The sequence below is a fragment of the Notamacropus eugenii genome, chromosome 4 (genome assembly GCF_028372415.1).
Source record: "Notamacropus eugenii isolate mMacEug1 chromosome 4, mMacEug1.pri_v2, whole genome shotgun sequence".
NCBI classification, from domain to species: Eukaryota; Metazoa; Chordata; class Mammalia; order Diprotodontia; family Macropodidae; genus Notamacropus; species Notamacropus eugenii.
This window is the reverse complement of record NC_092875.1, coordinates 17,595,260-17,621,779: the sequence shown is the minus strand read 5'-3', so window position 1 is coordinate 17,621,779 and position 26,520 is coordinate 17,595,260. Positions and strand designations below refer to the sequence as shown.

Below are 26,520 nucleotides of genomic sequence, written 5' to 3'. Positions count from 1 at the left end.
ATAGTCATGCTATGTAGTCAGACTAAAATAAATGAAAGAAATCGTATAACAAATCAGAACATGATACACAAACACATACACATACACAAACATGATCTGCTACATTCTGCGAATGACTTCCATATTTCTTTCTCCAATTCAGAGATTCTTAACCTGGGGTCTGGGAACTTGTTTCTTTGTTATCCTACGTATTTTATTTTGTGTCCATGGTTCTGTGATATGATCTGGAGGCTTTCCCAGGTGACTTCAGAGGAGGGAGCACAAAACAGAAAAGGTAAAGAACGCCCACTCTCACGGGAGGAAGCTGTTGTTTTTCCTTTGTGACATTCACGCATTGCTCACTGTCCTGCTCCTGGTGGTTCCAGATCAAACAGGTCTCATCACTCTCTCATGGAAGATTCCCAGCACTTGCACACAACTGTCCTACTCCCCTCTCCTGCCCCAATGGTTTATCTTCTCTCCATTTCCCCATTTCCTTCAAACACTCCCCATGTGGCCTTTGCTTGGGGCCCTCCACCATGCTGGTTGCCTTCCTCTCTATATTCTTCCAGCTTATCGATGCTATTTCTAGAAAAAGTGTGGTCCCTAAGAGCTACAATTCATACTCCGGGTATTATTTGACTTGAGTATAGTTGGGATGATCATCTTATTCCTGGAGAAGTATGCTTCTTCTCAATACAGCCATACTGGATTAGTGTTTTTAGTTGTCATGTCACGCTTTTGACCCATATTTGGCTTGTAGTCTACTAATTCCCCCAGATCCCTGTTTTCTCTTTTTCTTTAAATTTTTTATTTTTTAAAATGGACAAAAATCTGCATTCTCTCTCTTCTACCTCCTTCCCCCACCCCTAGTGACAGAGAAAGAGAAATAAAACCCCTTTTACAAACATGTCCAGTCAAACACAACAGATTCTTCTATTGGCCAAGTCCAAAAAATGACTCACTATGCTCTGAATCTCTCTCCTCGCTACCAAAAGGAGAACTTCCTGCTTCATCAAGAATCCACTAGGATCAAGGCAAGTCACTGTATTGGTCAGTGTTCTAAAGGCTTTCACATTTGTTCACTTATGATAGCATTATTGTATAGGTAGCTCTCATACTTCTGCTCCCTTCACTCTGGGTTGACTTCTTTAGAGCCATCCCCTGCACCATTTCTTATAGCACTCGATCCCATTTATGTATCATCCCATTTCCTAACTGAAGGGCACTCCCTCAGTTTCCCATTCTTTGCCACCACAAAAAGAACTACAATAAGTCTTAATGTACATGCGGGTCCTTTTCTCTCTTTGGTCTCTCCAGGGTAGAGATGATCTAATATTGATACTGCTGCGTCTAAAAGTTTGCACAGTTTAATAACTTTTGTGAGCACAGTTGCAAATTGCTTCCCAGAATGGCTAGGCCAGCTCACAGCTCTACCAACAGTGAAATGATGTCACCTCTTTCCCCACAGAGCCTTGAGAAGTTGTCATTTTCCTTTTTCGTCAACTCTGCCAATCTGAAAGGTGTGAGGTACGACCTCAGGGTTATTTTACTTTGCACTTCTCTCATCATTAGTGATTTAGAACATTTTTTTCCCCATATGGCTATTCCACATAAATGTTTTATCAAAAACAAACTGCTTTCTGACCACACCTCCACTCTCTTGGCCTTGGGAGTGATTTTTTGAACCCAAGTACAAGACTTCATGTTAATCTTCTTGTATTGAGTCATCCCATATCCTAGCTTATCAAAATCTTTTTGGTTCCTGTCTCCATCCTCCAAGGTGTTGGCTCTCACTCACAACTTTGAGTCACATGTGAAAAGGATGACATCTATATGTTTATTTAAGTCACCAATTAAAATGTTAAGCAACATCTGGCTAAGTGAAGATTTCCAGGGCACTTCTGTGGAAATCTTCCTCCACACTGAACGTTGTTGAGTTGTTTCAGTTGTATCCAACTCTCCGTGACCCCATTTGGGATTTTATTGGCCAAGATCCTGGAGTGGTTCACCATTTTCTTCTCCAGCTCATTTTACAGATGAGGAAGCTGAGACAAACAGAGGTGAAGTGACTTGCCCAGGGTCACCCAGCTAGCAAGCGTCTGAGGCTGAATTTAAACTCAGGAAGATGAGTCCTGCTGTCTCCAGGCATGATGCGCTACCCACTGTGCCACCCAGCTGTCCCTCCAAGCTAGATAAACAGCCAAAGATGGCACCTCAATAAGACCTTCCTAAAAACCTGGGCTGAAATCTCCTTCCCTGTAATCTTCGCCCACTGGTGTTCGTTTCACTCTTTGGAGTCAAGCAGTGTAAGTTCAATCCATCTCTCATAGTGTTCTCATCCAGCCCCAAGGACTTCCAAAGAAGCAATCTGGGATGGCAAGGCAGTGGGAAGCCTGGGGGCCTGCTCTCAGATACAATGATACCCCACTCTTTTGGCCTTCATCCCTCAGTAGACCACCTGGTCTTACCATCTGTCTTGCTGCTGCCTCCCAAGATCCTCCAGACCTTACCATCTACTGCGCTTCTGTGCCCAACAGTCCCTTGGCACTGGTATCTGAACTACTTATGTAATTGAGGGTCTTCCCTCTGCCCTTTCCATCTGCCTAAGGGAGTCACTAGACTCTTCAGGCTTTCTGTCTAAACTGAACAAGGGGCAGCTGAGTAGTTCAATGGATAGAGCTCTGGGCCTGGAGCCAGCACTGAATTGAATTCTGGAGTGAGACACTTACTAGTTGTATGACCCTATGGGACACAATGAGTTGTAGTGGGCAATTTAACCTTTGGCTGACTTCCTCAGTTTCCTCATATGTAAAACAGGGATCATAATAACACCCATCTCCCATGGTTGTGGAGATAAAGTGAAATACTCTCGGTAAAGTGCTACATAAATGATAATTGTGATAACGAGGTCTCCTCCAATCAGAGCGTGAGCTTCTTCTAGCAGGAAATGCCTCTGGTTTTCTATGCAAACAGAAATGTCCAGCACTTAATGTGCTCAACAGACAGTAAGAACTTAATAAATCCTTTTTCATTCATTTGTTCATTCTTTCCACATGGCAGTACTTCAACTGCTTAAAACAAACCAAAAAAACCCAACCTAGTTCAGAGCCATTTGAGCTCATTTTCCTGTAATTTGAACATTCTGTGCATTTAAAGTAGCTGCTCTTTCCAGATGCATCAGAATTCCAAGCAGCTGGGAGTAGCATCTATTTAAAAATGCATTTTGCCCAAAAGAAAGGAAATAGCTTCCTGAGAGCTGGGGTCACCTGAGTTGATGGGAAGCTTCCTGGCTTTTATCTACTGAGACAAGGTGATGGAGCTCAAGTACTCACTAGAGGTGCCATGAAAGGCAGTCAACACGGGAAGGAGCTGGACTTGAGATCTCACTGTTAGAGGAAATTCCCATGGGAGGAAACTCTCTCTACCAAGGCAAGACCAGGACCTTCTCTGGAGCACTGAAGAGTTAAATGACTTGTCCAGGGTCTCACACCCAGAATGAGTCCAAGGCAGGGAAGAAACCGGGGTGTTACTCATTTTGAAGTCGGCTCTCTATCGCTAAGCCTCTCTGCTTCTGATCTAGCATCATCAAAAAATTAGTGAGTCAATGTTGGAAAGGGCCACAAAACCAGGGACTATCAGAGCCAGCAGGGGTCAGTCTTAAAATAGAAAAACCCAGCTGGCAAGGAGCTTAGAACACACAAGGCCAGAGTTGGAAGTGACCTGAAAACACAGTCTGTCAGAACTAAGGGGCACCCTAGGACACGGTGCAGCTGGAATCAGTGCAGCTGGAATGGACCTTAGGGAAAAGGTAACTGAGGCATAGACAGGAAGAGCGACTTCTCTGTCCAGGGCTGTGGAGGCAGCAGGAGCCATCCTGAGTGTCCCTTCAGCCCAGAGCTGCTCCCAGACAAACACAGGGAGGTCTAGTGGAGACGCCTGTTACTGAGCCTGGAGCAGAAGGAGCAGATGCTGGGGAGCAGGAGGGTTCATGCCTCTTTTGGGGGCCCAGCTTCACCCTCTCGCTCCAGTTTTGTCATTACTTGGGTTCTCTCCTTTTGTCAGGATGGGTTCTGAGAAACAGCTGGAGAAACATCGCGACTGCGCTTTGACAGGACGCTAAACCGCAGCAGCCTGTCTCAGGCCCAGACCATGGACTCCACGGCCGTCACATTCCATTATTTCTGCTGGAGCAATCTGCTAACATTTTCGAATGGAGATCATAAATTATTCAGAGCCTGAGCAGAAGAGCTGAAGATACAAATGGCTGTCATAAAACTCCTGGTGCTGGAATAATAAAAAAGGAACAAAGGAAAAGCCCAGAAGAAACCTCCAGGTTGGACTTCTTGACCTGCTTAATCACTAACCATGTTGAGAACTGTTTACTGTGCAAATTCCCAGCTCTGGCCGCCGTCCATTTCTGCCTGCTGAAATCGTGCCAGTCCTTGGAGACCGCTCAGATACAGCCTCTTGAGGGAAGCCTTTCTTGGGACTTCAGAAGATGCTCCTCTCTTCCTTAACTGAGGGCACAGCGCCCTACACCTGGTGCTGCCTTCTTCCCCCGGCACAATTAATAGAACTATAGGATCTGAACCAGGAACAAAAGAATGACAAACACCTACGAAGCTCTGGCCATTTGTCTGGACCCACGCCCAGTGCTAGGGCACCAACACACATGAGCTGGACAATCTCTGCCTTCTAAGAGGGGAAGACTGCGCAGGGAAGGAGGAGAGCAGAGGGCAGTCCGATTCTTTCCCTATGGGAGGGCCCAAGGACCAGAGAGCAGGTGTGACTCAGCCCCAGGTCACAAAGGGAGTGAGCAGAGAAACGGTGACTCCACCTCAGGTCATCCAACCCTTCACAGGGTGATCTCCACATCCTCCCATGCTGCCTTCTAGCTGTGTATGTGCTGCATCCCTCCCAGATCCTTTCTTCCAAAGGCTTTAGAAAGAACAAAGAAATCACTGGGGTTGAGCACAGCATCTGACTAACTTTTCTACTTCCTTCAATGCCTTCCCCAGCAGTAGGCACCTCCTGTGATTTTGTGGAAACTGAACTCCATTAGCCCAGGCTGGGTACAGGGAGGCCAGGAGAAACACTGCTGCTCTCTGCCCTTTTGCCTCCACTGAGATGCCCATGGCCAGTCTGATCTCTGGGGCCACAGGCTCATGGCATTTAGAACAGCCCAGACGTTGGTGGTGGCCTCGTCTGACTCATTTGTGTTCCACTGGAGGAACGTGGGGCCTAGACAGGTCAAGTGACTTGCCCACAGACACAAGGCTGGGAAAGAGCAATGTCTGCAGATGCATTTAAGAAAATCATGAATATCTGAATAAATTAAAATATCTAAGTAGAAATCCCTAACCAAATGATCATCATAGTCTTCTGCAGGCCACTGTAAGTGTGACAGAAGGTCCTGGGAACAGAGCTCCTGATAGGGGGTAGGAGAACATTCACTGCTGGGCATGTGAATTCACATGCTGGGCACTCTGGACACCCAGTTCAAAATGTTGCATATGCGTAAAAAGTCACAGAGCATGAGGGATTCTTCCACTCAAATTCTTTAGAAATAGAGAAACCAGGGGAAAGAAATGACAGGTCAGAGAGAAGGATGCATAACAACAAGCCCACTCTGCCAGTATTTTCCTCCCTGGAATCACGGATAATTCTAGCTCCCCATTACAGAGAATCCCACCCTTCATCCATGAGAAGCAGGAGAGTATGCAGGCCCCCCACTGATCCCAAAGGCACCTCTTCCCCTTCCCACGGCACAGGAGCAAGAACATGGGAGGTGAAGAGACCACGGGGCAGGACTGCCAAGACACCCGGGATTTGAAGCAGCCGAGTGAGTACTTTGTGAGAGCATCTCTGCTTCTGCATTTATGATTAGTACATTCTGCAGGAAACAACATGATCTCCAAGATGGCACAGATGGGACAAAGAATGAAAAGAGGAATCACAAAAAGGCCAAGGAAAACAAAGAACCCTCTAAGGGGAGAAAGGGCTTAGTTCCTTAGCCCCAGGCAGGAAGGCCAGAACTAGCTCTTTATCCAGAGAATTCCATTGAGACAAGCAACAAGGTGGACCAGAGAGAGCCCTGACTGGGGTTAGAGCCTGTCACTTGGCCTGGGTCTGAGTGCAGACTTTGGGCAAGCCCCTCTGCCCAATGAACATCCTTGATGGGCTCTTTCTCATGGGGAAGAGGGGGGATCCCATACAGGAAAAAGTATGGGGATGAATGGAAATGATTTTTTATATGAATTCCTTGAAGGCTTGAAATTCTTACCTAGAGAGAGCAGGAGAGGGAGAAACAACGCGGGACAGCACTAGCAACGCATGGCACAACATATGGGTGGAGGTGGGCAGGGCAGTGGAAAGACACTGGTTCTGGAGCCAGGAGAGACATGGGCTTGAATTCTGTCTCTGCTAAATACTCATGGGCAGAGTGACTCTGGCTAAGTCATGACCTCTCTGAGATTCAGTCTTCCCTTTGTAAACCTGGGATAAGGACCCCCTACACCTCACAGAAAGATCCAAAAAGGTAGGCAAAGCCCGATTCAGTGATGATCAGTACTCAGGCAGGACTTACAGCCAAGTGGTGGCTATGGTGGCCTCCCTGAAGAGATTCTTGGCAAACATGGCGACCTTTCAGGACAACTGCACAGTGCTCTAGTTAAGGCTGGGTTATCTGGGGGCCTGTCTTACCAAGGTCTAGACTCGTCCTCTTGAGGAGATGTTTCTCCCCTCTTCCCCTCCAAGCAAAAAGGCTTGGATGGACCAAACCAAGCAGTTCAAATCACCCCGATGAGCAGGGACTTAAGTGAGGTCCCTTTACACGAAGGCCCACCTCTTTATAGGAGGTGAAAACCACATCTCAAATATCTGAGTCACCTTACTGTGCCACATCCTACCTACAACATTTAAGGTATCTCTTGGGGGCAAAATCCTAGCTCTCAGTCAGCCTGATCTGTAACACGGGGAGAATAATCTTTCTCCTACCAACCTGGAAGGCCTGCTGAGAGGAAACAAAGATTGAATGTGTACTGCATGAAAATACTTTGTAAAGTGTCATATTCTATGCTGTTTAATTACTATGACACTGAATTATGAGTGCTTTACAAAGTATTTTCATATACATTATTTCAGCTTGCCTGGGCCACTGGCACCTATGAAATTCTGAAAGCACCATAGGAAGGCCCTCTCAAGAGGTTTGGGAGGGCTCATGGCCCAGGGCATGTAGGATGAAAGAACATGGATTGGATGTGATCTGCATCTCTGGAGAAAACATTCTCTGTCCCTTCCCCACCATGATCCATAGCCAGAGCAACATAGAAATGCCAGCTGGATAGTGTCACTGAGGCCCAAGCTGCAGGCCTACTCACAGAGGAAGCTGCTTTTTACAATGATTCTTGGAGGTAGAATAGTTTTAGGTTCAAAGGATTTAGAGCTGGAAGAAACCTTGTCCAATAAAATCCTTCATTTTACAGATGAGGAAAGTGAGACCCAGAGAGGGTATATGATTTACATAAGGTCATGCAGAGAGCAGCAAACAGCATAGCTGGGGTTGGAACCCAAGACAGTGTGACTCCAAATCCATTTGTCCCTCCCTGTTCCACACTAAATCTACCTGGTGGGAGTCTAAGGATAACTTCCTCATACCAAGTACCACTCTGGAGAAAACTGTCCTGGGAAGGTTACTGTTTAGCTCTTCCAACCCCTTGTAAACTGGCAAACCCATAAGCACTTGGAAAATTCTGGGGCACTGAAGTTCTCTTTAAGATTTTGTAAATGTCTTAATAGTTTGGAAGACTTTTTATGGTGCTTTTCTTTTGCAAAGCTAAGAGACCCGTGCCAGGTGCAATTCAGCAGAAAGTCCTTTCCAATGGAAAAGGAAGCAAAGAGTTTGTTAGAAGGCAAGAGAAGAGATATAAACCAGTGATGTGCACTGTCTCCCACCCCAGCCCCCCTCCCTTCTCTTTCAAGCCTCCAATTGAGCCAGTGAAATGGGTAAGAACTTTGATCATTCTGCCAGGTTGATAAAGAGGTGCTTGTATTTTCAATCGCGTAGTCTCCTCCTTTAAATTCACAGAACTGCAAAGTAGAAAGGACTTTAGAGAACATCCAGTCTAGTTTCCTAGCTAACATGCTCATAACACATTTGCATTGTTAATGTAATGGGCACTGGCCAACAGAAGCCAGGTCCCTTGAGCAGGAGTAAACTGTGCTGCCTGGTGCCAACGCACATGGATGCTCAGTGAACCTGCTTCTGGAAGTGTGTGATGACATGGGAAGGTAGGTGTTGGTAGACTGGAGGTCCAAGGATAGGGCCTCCACTGGCCAGGCCCCCAGTTCATGAAAAATTCACTGAATGCACAAACTACAGACCCAAAGGGCAGTAATACAAAGACCTCACAAGTTGGCAGCAAGAGCACAATTTCACCCAGGAGAGGTCAGAGATCAGAGATCCCCTAGGAAAGGCACCTTGCAAAACATTTATAGCAGTATTTCTATGGTAGCAAAGAACTGGAAACCAAGTAGATATCCATCTGGCAGGGAGCGGCCAAACATCCCATGGTTCCTGGATGTGATGGGATATTACTGAGCCATAAGCGACAAATATATGAGGAACTAAAAGAAGCATGAGAAAATTTGTGCCTTAAATACAACATGATGATGGCAATCATGTCAACAAAAAGAACAGAAAAGTGAAAACTGAATAATTACAATGAGCAAGCTTGGTCCTGGACAAGAGCTGGGTGAAGCCTGCTCCCTTCCTGGGCCTCCCTAGAGACAGAGGGTGGACTCTGGGCGTGGGGCTCTGCAAACATATAGTCGGCTTCACCAGCACACTGGCTGGTGTTGGTCGACTGCTTTTTTCTTTCTTTTAAAATCTGTTAGAAGGCAACATAGCTTGCTGTGGAAGGACACATATTGAAATGAAGGTGATATAAAGACAATGGACGCCCACAGGTGTTTTAAAAGAAGTGAGGGCCACGTGTGAGTAGAGGATGGGTGGCTTGGCAATCATAGGATGGGCTCTGAGGAACCTCCGAGATAAGCAAGCTGAGCGTTCCCATTTTGCAGATGAGAACATGGAGGCTTTCAAGGTGGGTAGTGACATTGCTGAAGTCCCACAGCGAGTGAGCGAAGAGCCAGACTCAAGAACTTTTATCTCCTGACTCCTAGCCCTGCATTGGCTCAACCCCTGAAGGAAGATTCCCAGGAAGGTTAGTGAATTTTTAACACTCACATGGTTCTTATTCCTTCTGAAACATAGGCCTTGGGTGACTTCTTTGGTAATGATTCCATGTAGAGTCTCGCTCTCTATAAGGCCTCGAGGCAGAACTGAGAGTGCTCAGGCTGACCCGCCCGATCTCCTAATGAGGCCATGGGTTCTGAAAAGACCCTCGGCTTGGTCAGGGCTGGCTGTCTGGGATTTCTGGTTACACTCCAGAACTCCGGGAAGGGCTTGAGAACTTTGAGCCCATTACCTTCTGCTTACTGAGTCATCAAGCATATTATGACTCCCCCCAGAGCTCTCCAGCAGCTGGGCCACGTTAGATGCCATCTTTGTCTCATTCAGTATTAAATAATGGATTTAGAAGAAACTTCCATTTCAATCAGTGAAATACAAGCAGTGAACTGCTGTTGTTTCAGTTCTGTGGCCAACTTCAACATTCCGGCCCAGGACCATGAATCCAGTTATGTTGTTCAGTCACTCAACAAACATGAAACCGCCCACTCTGTGGAATATACTGTAGTGCTAGATACTGAGGGAAAGGAGGCTAAATGCTGAATAGTCCTTGATGACTGACTTTACAGCGTAATTGAGAGAAATAAAACATATACAGATAAACCCTATGCAAATTAGATTAGGATTAAGTATACAAGGGGAGTATAAAATATGATGAAATAAACTGAGGATGAGCTGAGTTCAAACCGGAGGACCAGGGAAGGAAGGCTTCATAAACGAGGTCAGATTGAACATGGTGCTCTTGAAACAAGGCAACAGTGGAAGCAAAAATGAGAGGCAGAAGAGTATGGGGTGCATGTGTGATGTCTTGGGAGGGATGGCATTTTGCACTGCTGTTTGAAGGGTAGTAGTGTCCTATGAGGTCAGAAAAGTTGGCTACTGCCGGACTGAGGAAGGTTTCAAATGTCAAGAGAAGAAGCTTGGTCAAATTCAGTCAAGGAATTCAATGGAATACAAAACCCAGCTTTTGAGCAGCAGGGGGATGGAATCACAGCTGCCAAGAGAAAAGCCCAGCCCTGGGTTCATCCTCAATGGGAGCTCCACTCCTTCATCCCCCAGCACTTTCTGGGTCCTCCCCCGTGTTTTCTGGCCTTATCTTTCTCCACTCTCAACCTTGATATCATCAAACCAGCACAAGCTGACATCATCCTCCACTTGTTACTTGCCGGTTCTCCTGTCCTTCTGCCACTCACTCCTCCTCAAAGCTTGGGATAGTTTCCGCCATCCACCTCCTCTGTTTTTATTTAAATGCTGCTCAACAGAAAGGGAGAAACTCAAATTTGCTGACCGGGACCCCTACAAACAAAGTACAATATGTTATCTAATGTCAATCCTTTTACCACCCCCTCTAACTGATTCTCTAGCTCAATTTTGTATCTCTTCAAAACCTTACTTTCTCTCCCAAAGTCTCCTATAGCACCCTCTGCCCACTCTCACAACTGGAAACCTTGTCTCATAATTTACTGAGAGACTGTGTGACACAGTGGAAAGAACCAACTCTGGAGACAAAAGACATGGGTTCAAATCCCACCTTTGATGCTAACCACCTACATAACCTTAGGCAAGTCACCTTGCCTCCCTGGATCTCAGTTTTCTCACCTGTAAAATGAGGTTGAGAAGCTGGACCAGATGTTTTCTGAGGTCCCTTCTAGCTCAATTAGTCTACAGACTGAAAACAGAGACAGATTCATCATGAACTCCTCTCCTTCTTTCCCTCTCACAAACTACTGACAACAATCCTCCACTTTTTCTTTTAATCTCTGATGAAGAGCTGGTCTTATTCCTAGTCAAGGCTAACTCATCTATGTGTATTCCTGATTCCATCCCATCCTGCTTCTCCAGTTGACTGCCCCCTCAACCTACCTTGTCCCCACCCCCACGAATCTCTGAATCTCCCCTCATCTAATGCATGTCTTCATACTGCCTATAAATATACCCAAGCTTCCCCTATCCTTAAAAAAACCCAGACCAGTAGACCATCTCATACCCCCAGGCTGCCATCCTACATCCCTCTTCCCCTTATCTTGTTACCCTGACCCCTTCTCCTCTTCCTCAGTTGGATGGTGCAGTGCAGAGAGCACTGGATCTGAAGTCAGAAAGAGGGGAATTCAAAATGCTTCCTGGGCAAGACGCTTTACTTCTGTCTTCGTTTCCTCAACTGTAAAGAGTACCTTGTTGTGAGGATCAAATGGGATAGTTGGTACAGCTCACACCACAGTGCCTAGCACAGAGTAGGTATTTAATAAATGCTTATTTCCTTCTCTTCTCTCTTTTGAAATATTTTTTCCTTTTTTAATTATCAAACATTTTTTCCCTCTCTCACCTGCCTCTACCCACTGAAAAGGAAGAAATCTAGAACTCATGTATTATATACACATAGTCAAGGAAAGAAGATTCCTACTGGTCATCAGGCCCAATTCTCATTCTGCACATTCGTGCATCATCTCTCTGTCATGAGACAGACTGTATTCTTCTTTATTACTCCTCTGGAAACATGGTCAGCTGTGTTGTGGATCAGAGTTTTAACATCTTTCAGAACTGTTCTGTTTTATATCATTGATGTCTTGGTAAAAACTGCTCTCCTGATTCTGGTCACTGCATCATGCATCAGCCCTCCCTCAGGAGTCCTCATAGACTCTGTGGAATTGTCTATCTTAATTTCCTACATCAAATTAAATTCATGAAATTAAATCCATATGCCATAATCCCTTTAGCCATTCCACAAATTACAGTGACTACCTTAGTTTCCATACTGTAACTATTTCTGTACACCTTAGACCTCTTCTTCTTTCTTTGATCTCTTAAGGCTATTGACCTTTGACCCTCAATAGGTCAAAGAACAGGCACAATGTATAAACATTTAGGGCATAATTCCAGATTGTTTTCCAGAATGGCCCCACCAATACTACATCAATGTGCCTGCTTTCCTACAACCCCTCCATTTCCTGTGTTTTGGTACATTTGGTACTCACTGGAACCTTTGCAGTATGGCTTTGGACTGCATCTGTGACCTGAAACTGCTCTCTCTAAAAAGATCAATGATTTCTTAGCTTTTCTCAATCCTTATCTAGTCTGACCCCTCTCTCTGCAGGATGTGGCATTGCTGACCTCTCCTCCCAGGATTCTCTAGGTTTTTATGACTACTTTCTTCTTATTCTCCCTCTACCTAAATGGCTGCTCCTCCTCAGGCTTATTTATCAGATCTTTGCACATCTCACACTCTTTCACTGCTTGGGGTCCTGTCCTATCTTGCCCTGTCTTGTCATCTCCTCTTCTCTCTTTCTGGTCTCTTCAGCTCTAATAAGTTCATTATAATCTTTATGATAATAAACCCGGAATGTATACAACCAGCATTAAACTCTCCTGAACTTCAGACTTGCACTGCCAACTTCCTGTTGGACATTTTGAACAGATATCCCAGAACCATATTAAACTCAACATGTACAAAACAGACTCAATAGCTTTCTCCATCAAAACAAAATTAAGTAGGGACATCTGAATGTCCCTGCTTAGAACAAGAGTACCATCATCCTTACAGTATTCCAGGTTTATAACCCCAGTGGAATCCTCTGTCCCTTACTATATCTCTGATACATGCTAAGCAGGCAGCAACCTACGACAAACCCAACATACCTCTGCAGCATTATTTCAGGTTACTCTCCTTCACATACACTAGAGTCCCAGCCACTCCTGTCTCCATGCCTTTGCACTGGCTGCCCCCATGCCTGGAATGCCCTCCTTCCTCACTTCAGCCTCTTAGAATCACACTTCCTTCAACACTCAGATCAAATACCACTTTCTATGGAAAGCCATTCCTGCCTCATTCCCACCCTCATCTTACCCCTTAAATTACCTAACATCTACCCTGTACCTGTTTTGTATGTGCCTCTATAAATACACATGTCCCCTGCCCACCCAAGAGCAGAGACTGTTTCATTTCTGTCTTTGAATCCACAGCACCTAGCACAGAGTCTGGCATGCCATGGGCATTTGATAAATGTTTACTAAATGATCTGATAGAGGTGTGAAGGATGAATGAGGAATCATGGAGATACAGGCTAAGTGATGGCACAATGACATGGAGCCAGAGGTAGTTTGGCTGGGACCCATACTGTAGATCTTAGTAACCTGATATCAACTTGGAAGGTTTCCAAAGGAAGGCTCCAGGAATCTGTCCATGGTCCTGAGATGTCATATGTATGTGTGTGTAATATGTATGTATGTATGTACACATCTCACACAACATGCATGTGTATGTATGTGTGTATGTATATGTGTACGCACACACTTGAGACAAAGGCACAGATGGCATTGTTATCAAATTTACAGAGGACCCCAAACAGGAAGGGAAAGGTAACGTATTGGGTCCAAAGAGTCGGGTTCCAAATGGATCTTCAGTCACACGTAAGGACATTCAGTTGAATCAAATAAGAAACTACTGGATAGAGATTAATGTGAAGTCTTAGACTTGGACTAACAATTCTACTTTACAAGTTCCAGATGGGGAAGGCAGGGTCAGGGACAGCTTGTCTAAAGAATGATGAATTCTAGAGAATTGCAAGCCCAATGTGAGTCCAAGAAAATGCCACAGCAGTGGCTGATGCAAGCTTGGGCTGCTCTAATTGAGGCATTACTTCTAGGAATCAGGCTAGAAGGCAAATTTCCATTGTATTTTGCCCTAGTCAGATCCCATCTGGAATTTGGGCCACCATATTTTAGAACTGACATTGGCAAGCTGGAGAGGACACAGAGAAGTATAACCAAGACAGTAAAGATCCTTGAGTTCCTACCATCTGAATATTTCTTAAACTTGTTTTTAAAATTTAAATATTTTTAAAATTATGAACTTGACATACATCAACAAACAACCATTCCCACATACAAAGACCACAAAAAGAGGACTGTAAAAGAAACTGTAAATCTACTAGATATAACTTATTTGTTTGTTTTAGAAAGAATCCATCCACTATACTATGGCCATACCAACACCTTCCTATCTGTGTTCACTCCTCAGTCTCCTTCTGTGCTCTTAGGCATTATTTTTATGTGTTCCACTGACACTCTCCCTCTTTTTTTCTCTCCTTCCTTCCTTTTTTTCTGTAATACTGTTACTATACCCTCATAGCATTCCCCTTTCCCCCAATCAAAACCTTGTCATAACAAATAAGCATAACTGAGTAACACAGATCCACGCTGGGTCCATTGGGTCTAAAAATGCCCATCTCCTTCTCCATCTGTAGTGCATCGCCTCTCTACCACGAGGTGGCAAACACCTCATTATGATCACTAGTCATCTGGCGTCCTCACTGGTCACTGGATTGATCAGAGAGAGTCCTCAGGTCTTTTAGCATTTTTATTCATAATGATGTAGTCAACATCCAAATTGCTTTTCTGGTTTTATTGACTTTACTTGGCATTAGTTCACTGGACTCTCCCAGGCTCCTGTGAAGGCACCCCTTTCGTCCCTTCTAATGACACAGAAACGTGGATGCAAATTAACTTTGATTTTGGTCCTTTGCTACAACCAAAAATATGTCTTTAAAAATGTTTGTGCACATGGGTCTCTTCCCCTCTGCCTTCATTCTCCTTGGGGCATAAGCCTAGTAGTGATATTGCTGGGTCAAAGGATATGTATAATTGCATGACTTTGGGGGTATAACTCTAAATCTCCTTCCAGGATCATTGGACCACTTCAGAGCTCCAGCAGCAGGACCTCAGCCCGACTGGCCTCCGCAGCCCCTCTGACAATGCTCAGCCTCCATTTGTGTCACCTTGGCCAGGCTGGACAGGGGGGAGGTGGAACCTCAGAGTCATTAGAGTGTGCAACTCTCTTCTTATTAGAGATTTAGGATATTATGACACATGATAGCATACGTTTCTTCTTTTGAGAACTATCCATTCATATCCTTTCACTTTATCTATTGAGATGTTTGAAGTAACTGGGGATTTTTAGTCTGAAGCAAAAGCTTAGATTTAGCAGAAGAGTTGCCTTTGAAAGACTGTCATGTGAAAGGGGATGAGCTTTGTTCTGTTTTACCTTAGAGAGTAGAATCATGAGCAATTTAAGTTTCATGTTAGGAAAACATTCCTAGCTATGGGAATTATCAAAAGGGTTATCAAAAGGCTGCCTTCTTGGGAATATGTGAGCAAAGGTCAGAGGGCCACTACCCAAACTCCTTGTAGAGGGAATTCATTTTCAGGGAGCTAGAGAACATTGTGGCTGAGATTTCTTTCAGCTCTGAAATTTTGTGATTCCAAGCGAGGTGAGAGTTGTGGAGACCTGCTGGTGATCCAGGGGTGAGTCAATGAGGGCTTACGCTGGCACGGTCACAGAAGAAGGGCTACCTGGGCCACTGTAACAAAGTTTTGCTTTCTATGAGGAAGGGTGGACAATGAGGAATTTCCTTCACTTTCTATTTGCTCCTGAATACCTTAATGCACTTTGCAATCCAAGGTACAAGCTTTCAGCTTTCACAGTAACTTAACTCTTCAAGATAGAGGGGCAAAAAGGGCCCCCTAAGGAATCAGAGGGAAATTGAGACCCAGCCTTGAGCAGCAGCAGGCAAGGCTATTCTGGAGTGAAATGGAGAGAGTCTGAGTCAGCACTTCTGACTCAACATTACATTCGGCTTTAATCCAATTCAATAAATACATTTTCTGCTGCACCAAGGAGCTCTCACAGGGCCTGAAAAGAATTTCGGGAACAATATGTTGAAAATGTCTCTCAATAAAAAAAGTCCTTTTTTTTGAAGCTTCCATAAAATTGCTAATTATACTAAGAAAAGCCTTGAACAGTTAAGCCTCTGTGGATTTGATGCTGGCAAAGAGGTGACAACCGAGGCATAATGTGAGAGAACACGTATGTCTTCTAGAATAGAGTCTCTCTTCACAGATATGAAGTTGTAATTGCCAGTGGGGATTGGGGAATGGGGACGCCTAGAACCTTTGGTTAGAGAGGAATACACAGATTCCATTTTGTCCTCATCCATTCCCATCTCTATGCCCCAAATCCTCACACCTCCACTGACCCGGCCGCAGTGAAGACATCTTTCACAAGAGGATTTTTGTGAGTTTCTGTGGCAGATAAATGCATCCCTGCCTGCACTGCCTGGAGATGTGACTCCTGAACCTTGCTTAACTGGCTCCTCCATCCAAAGACTCACAGGCTTATAGGGTTGCTTCTCCAACCTGCTAAGACCTGTCAAAGTCTGCACCCCATTAGCATAGCCTCTGAAAACAGGGTGGGGGTCACCTACAAACCACCACATTCTACAGCTACTATAGAAAGACCTAAGTTTCACCTAGGACCTCCACTGCCCAGGGTGCAGGACAACTGACTGCTGGCAGCAATTCAGGCTGTGCATCTCCCCAGCAGCATCCCCCCCGGCCTTAGAGCCCCACCTGGCATATCCTCCCTGTGGAGTCAGCAGAAAGAACAGTGGGATTTGTGTGTGGGGGGAGGGGGGCTGTAACTGGATTTTTGTGACGTTAGAATATTTCTATAGCACATTAAGGTTTGCAAAGCACTTTACAAATCAATCAATAAACACTGATTAAGCACCTACTGTGTGCCAGGCACTTTGCTAAACACTGGGGATACAAAAAAGGACAAAGATAGCCCCTTCTCTCAAGTAGCTTATAACCAAATGGGGGAGACAACGGGCAAACCAATCGATACAAAGCAAGCGAAATGCAGAATTAATAGGAAATACTTCACATTAAGAGGGGTTGGGAAGGGCTTCTGTGATGAGATTTTAGCTGGGATTTAGGAAGCCAAGGGAAGTCAGCAGGTGGAGTTGAGGAGGGACAGCATTCGAGGTATAGGGCTATTCAGGGAGCAGCCAGGAGGTCAGCATCACTGGGTAGAAAAGCACATGATGGTGGGAAGTACAGTAAGAAGACTTGAAAGGTAGGAAGGGGATGGGTTTGAAAGCCAAGAGGAGAGTTTTCTATTTGATTCTGGAGGTGACAGGGAGCCAGAGGCATTTATTGAGAAGGGCAGTGATCTGGCTAGAAGTGCACTTTAGGAAAATCACTTTAGTGGCTGAATGGAGGATGGACTGGGGTTAGGGGAGACTTGAATCAGGCAGATCCACCAACAGTTATTGTCACAGTCTAGGAGTGAGGTGAGAGGGGCCTGAACTAGGGGTTGGCAGCGTCAGGGAGAGGACGAGGCGCATCTGATAGATGTTGCAAAGGTAAAATCAATAAGTTTTGGCAAGAGATTAGATTTGAGGAGTGAAAGTGAGGAATCCAAGGTGACTCCTAAGGTGCAGGTTTGAGAGATTGATATGGTTCTCTGCAGTAGGAGGGAAGGCAGAAGGGCTGGGGGGATGGTTTAGGGGACAGATAATGAGTTCCATTTTGAACATAATCGAGTTTAAGACATCTACTAGACAGTCATTTGGGAATATCTAAAGAGAGTTGGGGATGTGAGACCACAGGTGAGCAGGCTAGGGCAGGCTAGGCAGATTTGAGAATCATCAGCATAGAGCTGGAAATTCAATCCGTGGGAGCTGATGAGATCACTGGTGAAATAGGATAAAGAAAGAAGAGAAGAGGACCCAGGACAGCACCCTGAGGGAAGCCTACATCTGGATGAAGATCTAGCAAAGGAGACAGAGGAGTGGTCAGAGAAGCAGAAGAAGAACTGGGGGTTGGAGGGGGAGACAGAGACAGAGAGGGGGCAGAGAGAAGACAATACCAAGGAGGAGAGAGTGACCAAGCATGTCAAAGGCTGAAGAGAAGTCAGGGAGATGGAGAAAAGGCCACTGGATTTGGCAACTAAGAGATCATGAGTAACTTTGTAGAGAGCAGTTTCAGTGGAATGATGAGGTTGGAAGGCAAATTGAAAGGGGTTAAGAAGACAGTGAGAGGAAAGTGGAGATGCCTATTGCAGGTGGCCTTTTCAAAGGGTTTAGCTACCGAGGGCAGAAGAGATAGAGGATGATAATTAGCTGGGACAAAAGGACCACGTAAGGGTTTTTCAGGATGGGGGAGACACAGGCATGTTTGTAGGCAACAGGGAATGAGTTAGTACAGAAGGAGAGAATGAAAATCAGTGAAAGAGTCGGGATGACAAAATCTGCTGGAGGAGATGGGATGGAAGGGGATTGCTGAAAAGTAGAGCCTTGGTAAGGAGCAAGGCCGCATCATCAGGTGAGACAGGAATGAAGGAGGAGACTGGACACCTTCAGAAGGCACCTGAATGACAGAGATGGAGAAGATGGGAGGGGAGGGAAATGATGGAAAATAGTCTTAATAGTTTTCTGTCAAATATGAGGCAAGGATCTTGGCTTGAGAAGGCTGAGGAGGGGAACCATACGATGTTTGAGGAAGGATGAGAAGGTGTGAAGAATGGGACAGGGAGAATAAGGAAGGGAAGGAAAGGTTGCTGAGCAGGGAGGGCCCAGTGAAAACATGATATGAACGTGAACTCCTCTGATCCTCACAACCACCCTGGAAGATAGGTGTTATTTATTATTCTCCTCATTTTACAGATGAGGAAACTGAGGCAGAGGTTAAATGCCTGGTCCCAGGTCCCCCAGCTAGTACACAGCTAGGGAAGAAGCTGAGGAGTGCAGTGGACACCGGGTGGTCCTACCACTAATGCTATGTGACAACCTCCGTTCATTCATCTGTAAGATGCAAGGGCTGGTTGGGTGAGACAGTCCTCTGTGACTCCCGTACTCTGAGCACCACGGCGTCAGAGGTTTATGCAGCCAGTGTCTCTGAGCCTAGAGTGGAGCCAAGTACACCAGTTCCTTTTCATACACTCTTTGGAAGCTGTTATTTGAATACTAAGAACACAGATGATAACATCATTTTCCTCAGGCTAGAAGTTAAACACGGAGGGAAAATATAAAATTAAGTTTCACGTATTGATAGAACAATGAGATGTGCCCTGACTTTTTGCTCCTGAAATCATAAATATTAGGGTTCTTTGAACTCACACAAAGCCCTTCTTTGAGTCAGGCTTTGTGAGCGGCTTGGCGAAAGCCCAAAAAAGGTTAACCTATCATTTGGTTAGCCTGCTTATGTCCCAGGCTTGTGTCACTGTGGGGCAAAGAGCTATGTGAAGGAAGGGAGAGAATCAGCTCCATTCAGTCTCCTTACTCAAAGTAATAATTAAAACTAAAAAGGTGTCACAAAACCTAATCACTGTCTGCTGGCTAACTACCAATTTCTCAGGGCTGACTTCCTTTAAGACTCTTAGAACCGTGTTCCATCTCGTATTTACATGATTTTCCTCTGAAGAGTCAAGGTGCTTTATCAAATTCATTACAACAAGTGGCCACCTCCCTGACCCCCAAACAACCTTCTTGTGTATTACGGATAGGGACAGTAGCAGGAATGAGCTGCATGGGAAGAAGGCAGGAAGATAGGAACAGACACGGAGGAAGGAATGAGAGATCTATGACTGGCTGTAAAGGATCAGAGTTAGTTCCTGAGGGTTAGTTACTGAGTTTTCCCTGCTTGATCTACCTCATGATTTCAACCCAGTCCCCAAATGCTCTTTGGTCACTTGAGGCTTTTGATGCCATAACTATACTGGCAGCTTAGAATGTATCTTGGCTAAAGAGAACTGGGCCACACAATTCTCCTGAGTCAGGAGCCCCTGGTTTTGGCTCCAGAGTGGGAGTAATCTATGGTGTGACCTTGCACAAATCATTTCACATCTCCAGGTGTCAGTGTCCTAATCTGTAAATCAATCAAAAAGTATTTATTAAGCACCTACTGTGTGCCAGTCATTGGGATTACCAATCCCAGCACTGAACGAGCCTCCCATCCAGCAGCTTTCATCCCACCAAGGAGGCACCATGGAAGCAGACAACCACATACAGAAGTCTGAAATATGTACGAAGTGGTTGAATGGGAGAGAGGGAACACTCGGCAGCCGTGGGGATCAGAAGAGGCTGCATGCACATGATGGGACTTGGGTTGCATGGTCAATAACTCTAGAGCAGGGTGAGAAGGGACCACAGTCTGGACTCGGGGAACAGAATGGACAGGGAAAGGAGGTGAAGTGTCATGTATAAGGGACAGAAGCTACTCTGACTGGGCTGTGGAGCACAGGGAGGGTTGTCATGGATACTGAGATGAAGACCAAGTTATGAAGGCCTTTAAAAGACAATAAAGAAGCTTATTTTTGATCCTAGTTGAAATCTGGGAATTTCTGGAGTTTACTGAGTATGGAAATGAATGCCTCAATCAGATCTATGCATAAAGAAATTACCTGAAAGCAGCTGTGTGGAGGGAGAGCAAGTTGGAGGCCACTACACTCATCTGGACAAGAAGTGATAAAGGTACAGACTATGGAGATGGCCATGTGAGCAGGGAAGTGGTGAATGGAAGAGATGCTGAGGATGTTGGGTAAGGAAGGGTGAAGGAGGAGACATAACACCTACAATTCTGAACCTGGGAGAACAGAGGTACCTGTAACCAAATGAAGGAAGTTGAGAAGATGGCAGGGGTGGGGAAAAAGGAGTGGTTTTCTCTTAGTCTTGTCAAATTTGAGAGGAACCTGGGACTTTCAGTTTGGAATTTCTAAGAGACAGGCGGTGATGTGCAAGGAAGAGACTCGAAGCAGTGGCATAAAAGTGAAAATTAAACTCATGGCAGATGATGAAATCATCTGGTGAGGGCACATGGAAGGAGAAGAGAAGAAGTCCCACACCAGAGCCTTAAGGAACATCCATGGCAGGGAGCCTGATGTGCCTGGGGATCCAGCCAAGGAGAATAAGAAGGAGGCTTCAGTCAGGTGGGAGTAGAGCCGGGAGACAGCAGTGCCACGTGTAAGAACGCCAGGCGGAAATGATGAGCAGAGAAGGGCAATACCACGGCCCCTCCTTGGCTGCTGTAGGAATACCATCACAACTGCTCTGAGCCCCCACCTGAGAAAATGCCTAACATTTATAAAGAGATTAGGCTCTCTGCCTTAAACTACATTTATACCTTGCTAACATTTGACCTCTCTGTAGGTGATTGTTCAGTTGTTTCAGTCCTGTCTGACTCTCCATGACTCCATTTGGGGTTTTCTTGGCAAAGATACTGGAGTGGTTTACCATTTCCTTTTTCAGCTTTTTTTAAAGATGAGGAAACAGAGGCAGACAGGGTTAAGTGACTTGCTCAGGGTCACACAGCTGGTAAGTGTCTGAGGCTGGATTTGAACTCAGCTCTTTCTGAGTCCAAGGTCTCTGTGCATTATGGTGCCACCTAGTGGCCCATGACTGAGGCAAAATAAAGTTCCATAGAGAAGCCTACTCTTGACAAAGGACTCAAAAGTCAAGTAACTGGTTGGAAAAATGCCCAAAAAGGGAAAAAAATGAAACTATACAAGGTTACTTTCTTGGTGAACAGATATGTCCTCCCATCCTTTTAGATGAGGAAGAACAATGCTTACCATCAGAGAAAGACATAAAAGACAAGGCTTCTGTATCCCAAACATCCAAAATAAATATTCAATGGTCTCAGGCCATGGAAGAGCTCAAAAAGGATTTTGAAAATCAAGTAAGGGGGGCAGAGCCAAGATGGCGGAGTAGAAAGACGCACATACACATAGCTCCGAACCCACAACCCACAGAACGGCTAGAGGGGACCAACTCACGGTGAATTCTGCACCCAGAGGCCACGGAATATTGGAGCGAGGGAGATTTCTGTTCCGGAGAGACCTGCAAACCTCTCGCGGGGGGTCCTTCGCGCTGCGGACTGGGCGCCGGGACTGGGAGCTGAGTGCAGCCCTGCAGCGGCCGCGACACCGTGAGGAAAAGATCCGAGCGGGCTATGGGGACGGGATCTCCAGCGGCCACGAGGGTCCCTCCACCCACAGAGGGACTGGCAAACCTCTCGCAAAAGGTCCATCGCGCTGCAGACGCGGAGCCCAGCCCAGACCTGCGGCGGCCGTGGCTCTGAGAGGTACGGATCCGAGCAGGCTTCAGGGATGGGATCTCCAGTGGCGGCACAAGCCTCACCACCCACAGGTGACGAGGGTCGGTGAGAGAGTCTCTTTGGTGGGTCGAGAGGGGAGTGGGATGCCCCCATGGCTCGGGCCCCCCCCCGGGAGATAGAAGCTGAGAGGTGGTTGCAGACAGGGGCTCCCCAAGCGGGTGGGAGCCTGGATCCATTGTGGAAGGTCTGTACATAAACCCCCTGAGGGAACTGAGCCTGAGAGGTGGCCCTGCCCCGACCTGACCATCTGAACTTAATTCTCACACTGAATAGCAGCCCTGCCCCCGCCAAAAGCCCTAAGGCGGGAAGCAGCATTTGAATCCCAGTCCCCAAACGCTGGCTGGGAGGACCAGGAGGCGAGGTGGGTGTGAGGAGAATATTCAGAGGTCAAGTCACTGGCTGGGGAGAATGCCCAGAAAAGGGAAAAGAAATAAAACTATTGATGGCTACTTCCTTGGAGAACAGACATTTCCTCCCTTCCTTTCTGATGAGGAAGAACAATGCTTACCATCAGACAAAGACACAGAAATCAAGGATTCTGTGTCCCAGCCCACCCAATGGGCTCAGGCCATGGAAGAGCTCAAAAAGAATTTTGAAAATCAAGTTAGAGAGGTGGAGGAAAAACTGGGAAGAGAAATGAGAGAGATGAAAGAGAAGCATGAAAAGCAGATCAGCTCCCTGCTAAAGGAGAACCAAAAAATTGTTGAAGAAATTAACACCTTGAAAAATAGGCTACCTCAATTGGCAAAAGAGGTTCAAAAAGCCAATGAGGAGAAGAATGCTTTCAAAAGCAGAATTAGCCAAATGGAAAAGGAGATTCAAAAGCTCACTGAAGAAAATAGTTCTTTCAAAACTAGAATGGCACAGATGGACGCTAAGGACTTTATGAGAAAGACAGATATCACAGAACATAGCGAGAAGATTGGAAAAATGGAAGATAATGTGAAATATCTTATTGGAAAAACAACTGACCTGGAAAATAGATTCAGGAGAGACAATGTAAAAATTCTGGGACTACCTGAAAACCATGATCAAAAGAAGAGCCTAGACATCATCTTTCACGAAATTATCGAGGAAAACTGCCCCGAGATTCTAGAACCAGAGGGCAAAATAAATATTCAAGGAATCCACAGAACACCGCCTGAAAGAGATCCAAAAAGAGAAACTCCTAGGAACATTGTGGCCAAATTCCAGAATTCCCAGGTGAAAGAGAAAATATTGCAAGCTGCTAGAAAGAAACAATTCAAGTATTGTGGAAATACAATCAGGATAACACAAGATCTAGCACCCTCTACATTAAGGGATCGAAGGGAATGGAATAGGATATTCCAGAAGTCAAAGGAACTAGGACTAAAACCAAGAATCACCTACCCAGCAAAACTGAGTATAATACTTCAGGAGAAAAAATGATCTTTCAATGAAATGGAGGATTTTCAGGTTTTCTTGATGAAAAGACCAGAGCTGAAAAGAAAATTTGACTTTCAAACACAAGAATGAAGAGAACCATGAAAAGGTGAACAGCAAAGAGAAGTCATAAGGGACTTACTAAAGTTGAACTGTTTACATTCCTACATGGAAAGACAATATTTGTAACTCTTGAAACATTTCAGTATCTGGGTACTGGGTGGGAGTACACACACACACATGCACACACGCACACATACATAGAGACAGAGTGCACAGAGTGAATTGAAGAGGATGGGATCATATCTCAAAAAAAAAAATGAAATCAAGCAGTGAGAAAGAAATATTGGGAGGAGAAAGGGAGAAATTGAATGGGGCAAATTATCTCTCATAAAAGAGGCAAGCGAAAGACTCATTAGTGGAGGGATAAAGAGGGGAGGCGAGAGAAAATCATGAGGTCTACTCTCATCACATTCCACTAAAGGAAAGAACAAAATGCACACTCATTTTGATAGTAAACCTATCTCACAATACAGGAGAGTGGGGGACAAGGGCACAAGCAGGGTGGGGGGGGAGGATAGAGGGGAGGGCATGGGGAGGAGAATGCAATCCGAGGTCGACACTCATGGGGAGGGAAAGGATCATAAGAGAATAGAAGTAATGGGGGACAGGATAGGATGGAGGGAAATATAGTTAGTCCTATACAACACAACTAGTATGGAAATCATTTGCAAAACTACACAGATTTGGCCTATATTGAATTGCTTGTCCTCCAAAGGGAAGGGGTGGGGAGGGAGGGAGCTAAAGAAGTTGGAACTCAAAGTGTTAGGATCAACTGTAATGTTCTTACCACTAGGAAATAAGAAATACAGGTTAAGGGGTAAAGAAAGCTATCTGGCCCTACAGGACAAAAGAGAAGACAGAGACAAGGGCAGAGAGGGAGGATAGAAGAGAGAGCAGATTGGTCACAGGGGCAATCAGAATGCTTGGGTTTGGGGGGGGAGGGGATAAAAGGGGAGAAAATTTGTAACCCAAAACTTTGTGAAAATAAATGTTAAAAGTTAAATAAAAAAAAAAGAAAAGAAAATCAAGTAAGAGAGGTGGAAGAAAAATTGGGAAGAGAAATGAGAGAGATGCAAGTAAAGCATGAAAAGCAGATCAACACCTTGCTAAAGGAGACCCAAAAAAATGCTGAAGAAAGTAGCACCTTTAAAAACAGGCTAACTCAATTGGCAAAAGAGGTTCAAAAAGCTAATGAGAAGAATGCTTTAAAAAGCAGAATTAGCCAAATAGAAAAGGAGGTTCAAAAGCTCACTGAAGAAAATAGTTCTTTAAAAATTAGAATGGAACAGATGGAGGCTAATGACTTTATGAGATACCAAGAAATCACAAAACAAAACCAAAATAATGAAAAAATGGAAGATAATATGAAATATCTCATTGGAAAAACAAATGACCTGGAAAATAGATCCAGGAGAGACAATTTAAAAATTATGGGACTACCTGAAAGCCATGATCAAAAAAAGAGCCTAGACATCATCTTTCATGAAATTATCAAGGAAAACTGCCCTGATATTCCAGAACCAGGGGACAAAATAAATATTAAAAGAATCCACCAAGAAGCCTTTCACAGGGCTTATTAATAGTCAGGTCCTTTAACAGTTTACCTGTCAGATCTGTGGAGAAGGGAAGAATCAGTAACCAAATGAGATAGAGAACATTATGAAAGGCAAAATGGATGATTTCCATTATATTAAATCGAAAAGTTTTTGTACAAACAAAGTCAATGCAACCAAGATTAGAAGGGAAGTAGAAAACTGGAAAACAATTTTTACAGCCAGTGTCTCTGATAAAGGTCTCATTTGTAAAATATATAGAGAACTGAGTCAAATTTACAAGTCATTACCCAATTGATAAGTAGTCAGAGGATGTGAACAGGCAGTTTTCAGATGAAGAAATTAAAGCTATCTATAGCCATATGAAAAATGCTCTAAATCACTACTGAGTAGAGAAATACAAATCAAAACAACTCTGAGGTACCACATCACACCTATCCAACTGGTTAACATGACAAAAACAGGAAAATTATAAATGCTGGAAAAGATGTGGGAGAATTAGAACATCAATGAATTGTTGGTGGAGTTGTGAACCAATCCAACCATTCTGGAGAGCAATTTGGAACTATGCACAAAGGGCTATAAAACTGTGCATATCCTCTGACCCAGCAATATAGCTTCTGGGGCTGAATCCCAAAGAGATCATAAAAACAGGAAAAGGTCCCACACGTACAAAAATATTTATCTCTTTGTGGTGGCAAAGAACTGGAAATTGAGGAGATGTGCACAACTTGCAATGTATGAATGTAATGGAATACCATTGTGCTATAAGAAATGCTGAGCAGACAGATTTCAGAAAAACCTGGGAAGACTTAACGTGAACTGATGCAGAGTGAAATGAGCAGAACTAGAAGAACATCTTACACAGTTACAGCAACATTCTATAATGACTAACTTTGATAGACTCATCCTTCTGAGCAACGTAAGGACCTAAGACAACTCCAGAGGACTCAGAAATGGAAAAGCACTTTGGAGTTTGAATGCAGAGAGAGGCAGACTGTTTGTTCTCCTTTTCTTTTGTTGTTTTGTTTTGTTTCTTCTTTCTCGTGGTTCCTTTGCATCATGACAAATGTGAAAATATGTTTAATAGGAATGTATAAAAAAAACTAGTCAGATTTTTAGAAGGGAGGTGGGGAAAGAATAGACCTTCACCATGGAACTTCCCTTCGTCCTTGAGGAAGATGGAACTAGCGATGTCTGTTCTGAGATGCCTTTGGGGCCAGAGGCTCCCTCAGTGTGTCACACTTCTGGCTTACTTTCTGTTGCTGCTGTTGACCCCTGTGTTGCTGGGTCATCCTGGCTCAGTTCTAGATGCTCCCA

The 26,520-nt window shown here is 44.8% G+C and overlaps 1 protein-coding gene across 4 annotated transcripts in view; it reads right to left on the bottom strand.

Annotated features, from left to right (window-relative positions):
• Window positions 1-26,520, bottom strand: part of TTC28 (tetratricopeptide repeat domain 28) — a 702,579-nt gene that overhangs the window by 155,056 nt on the left and 521,003 nt on the right. The window contains exon 1 of one of the 4 annotated variants that reach the window (XM_072600075.1): window positions 9,230-17,816. The exons of the other annotated variants lie outside the window; for them this stretch is intronic. The gene's annotated coding sequence lies outside the window, so the exon portion shown is untranslated. Of the gene's footprint in view, window positions 1-9,229; window positions 17,817-26,520 lie in introns of those variants that run through there. 4 annotated transcript variants of the gene reach the window in all.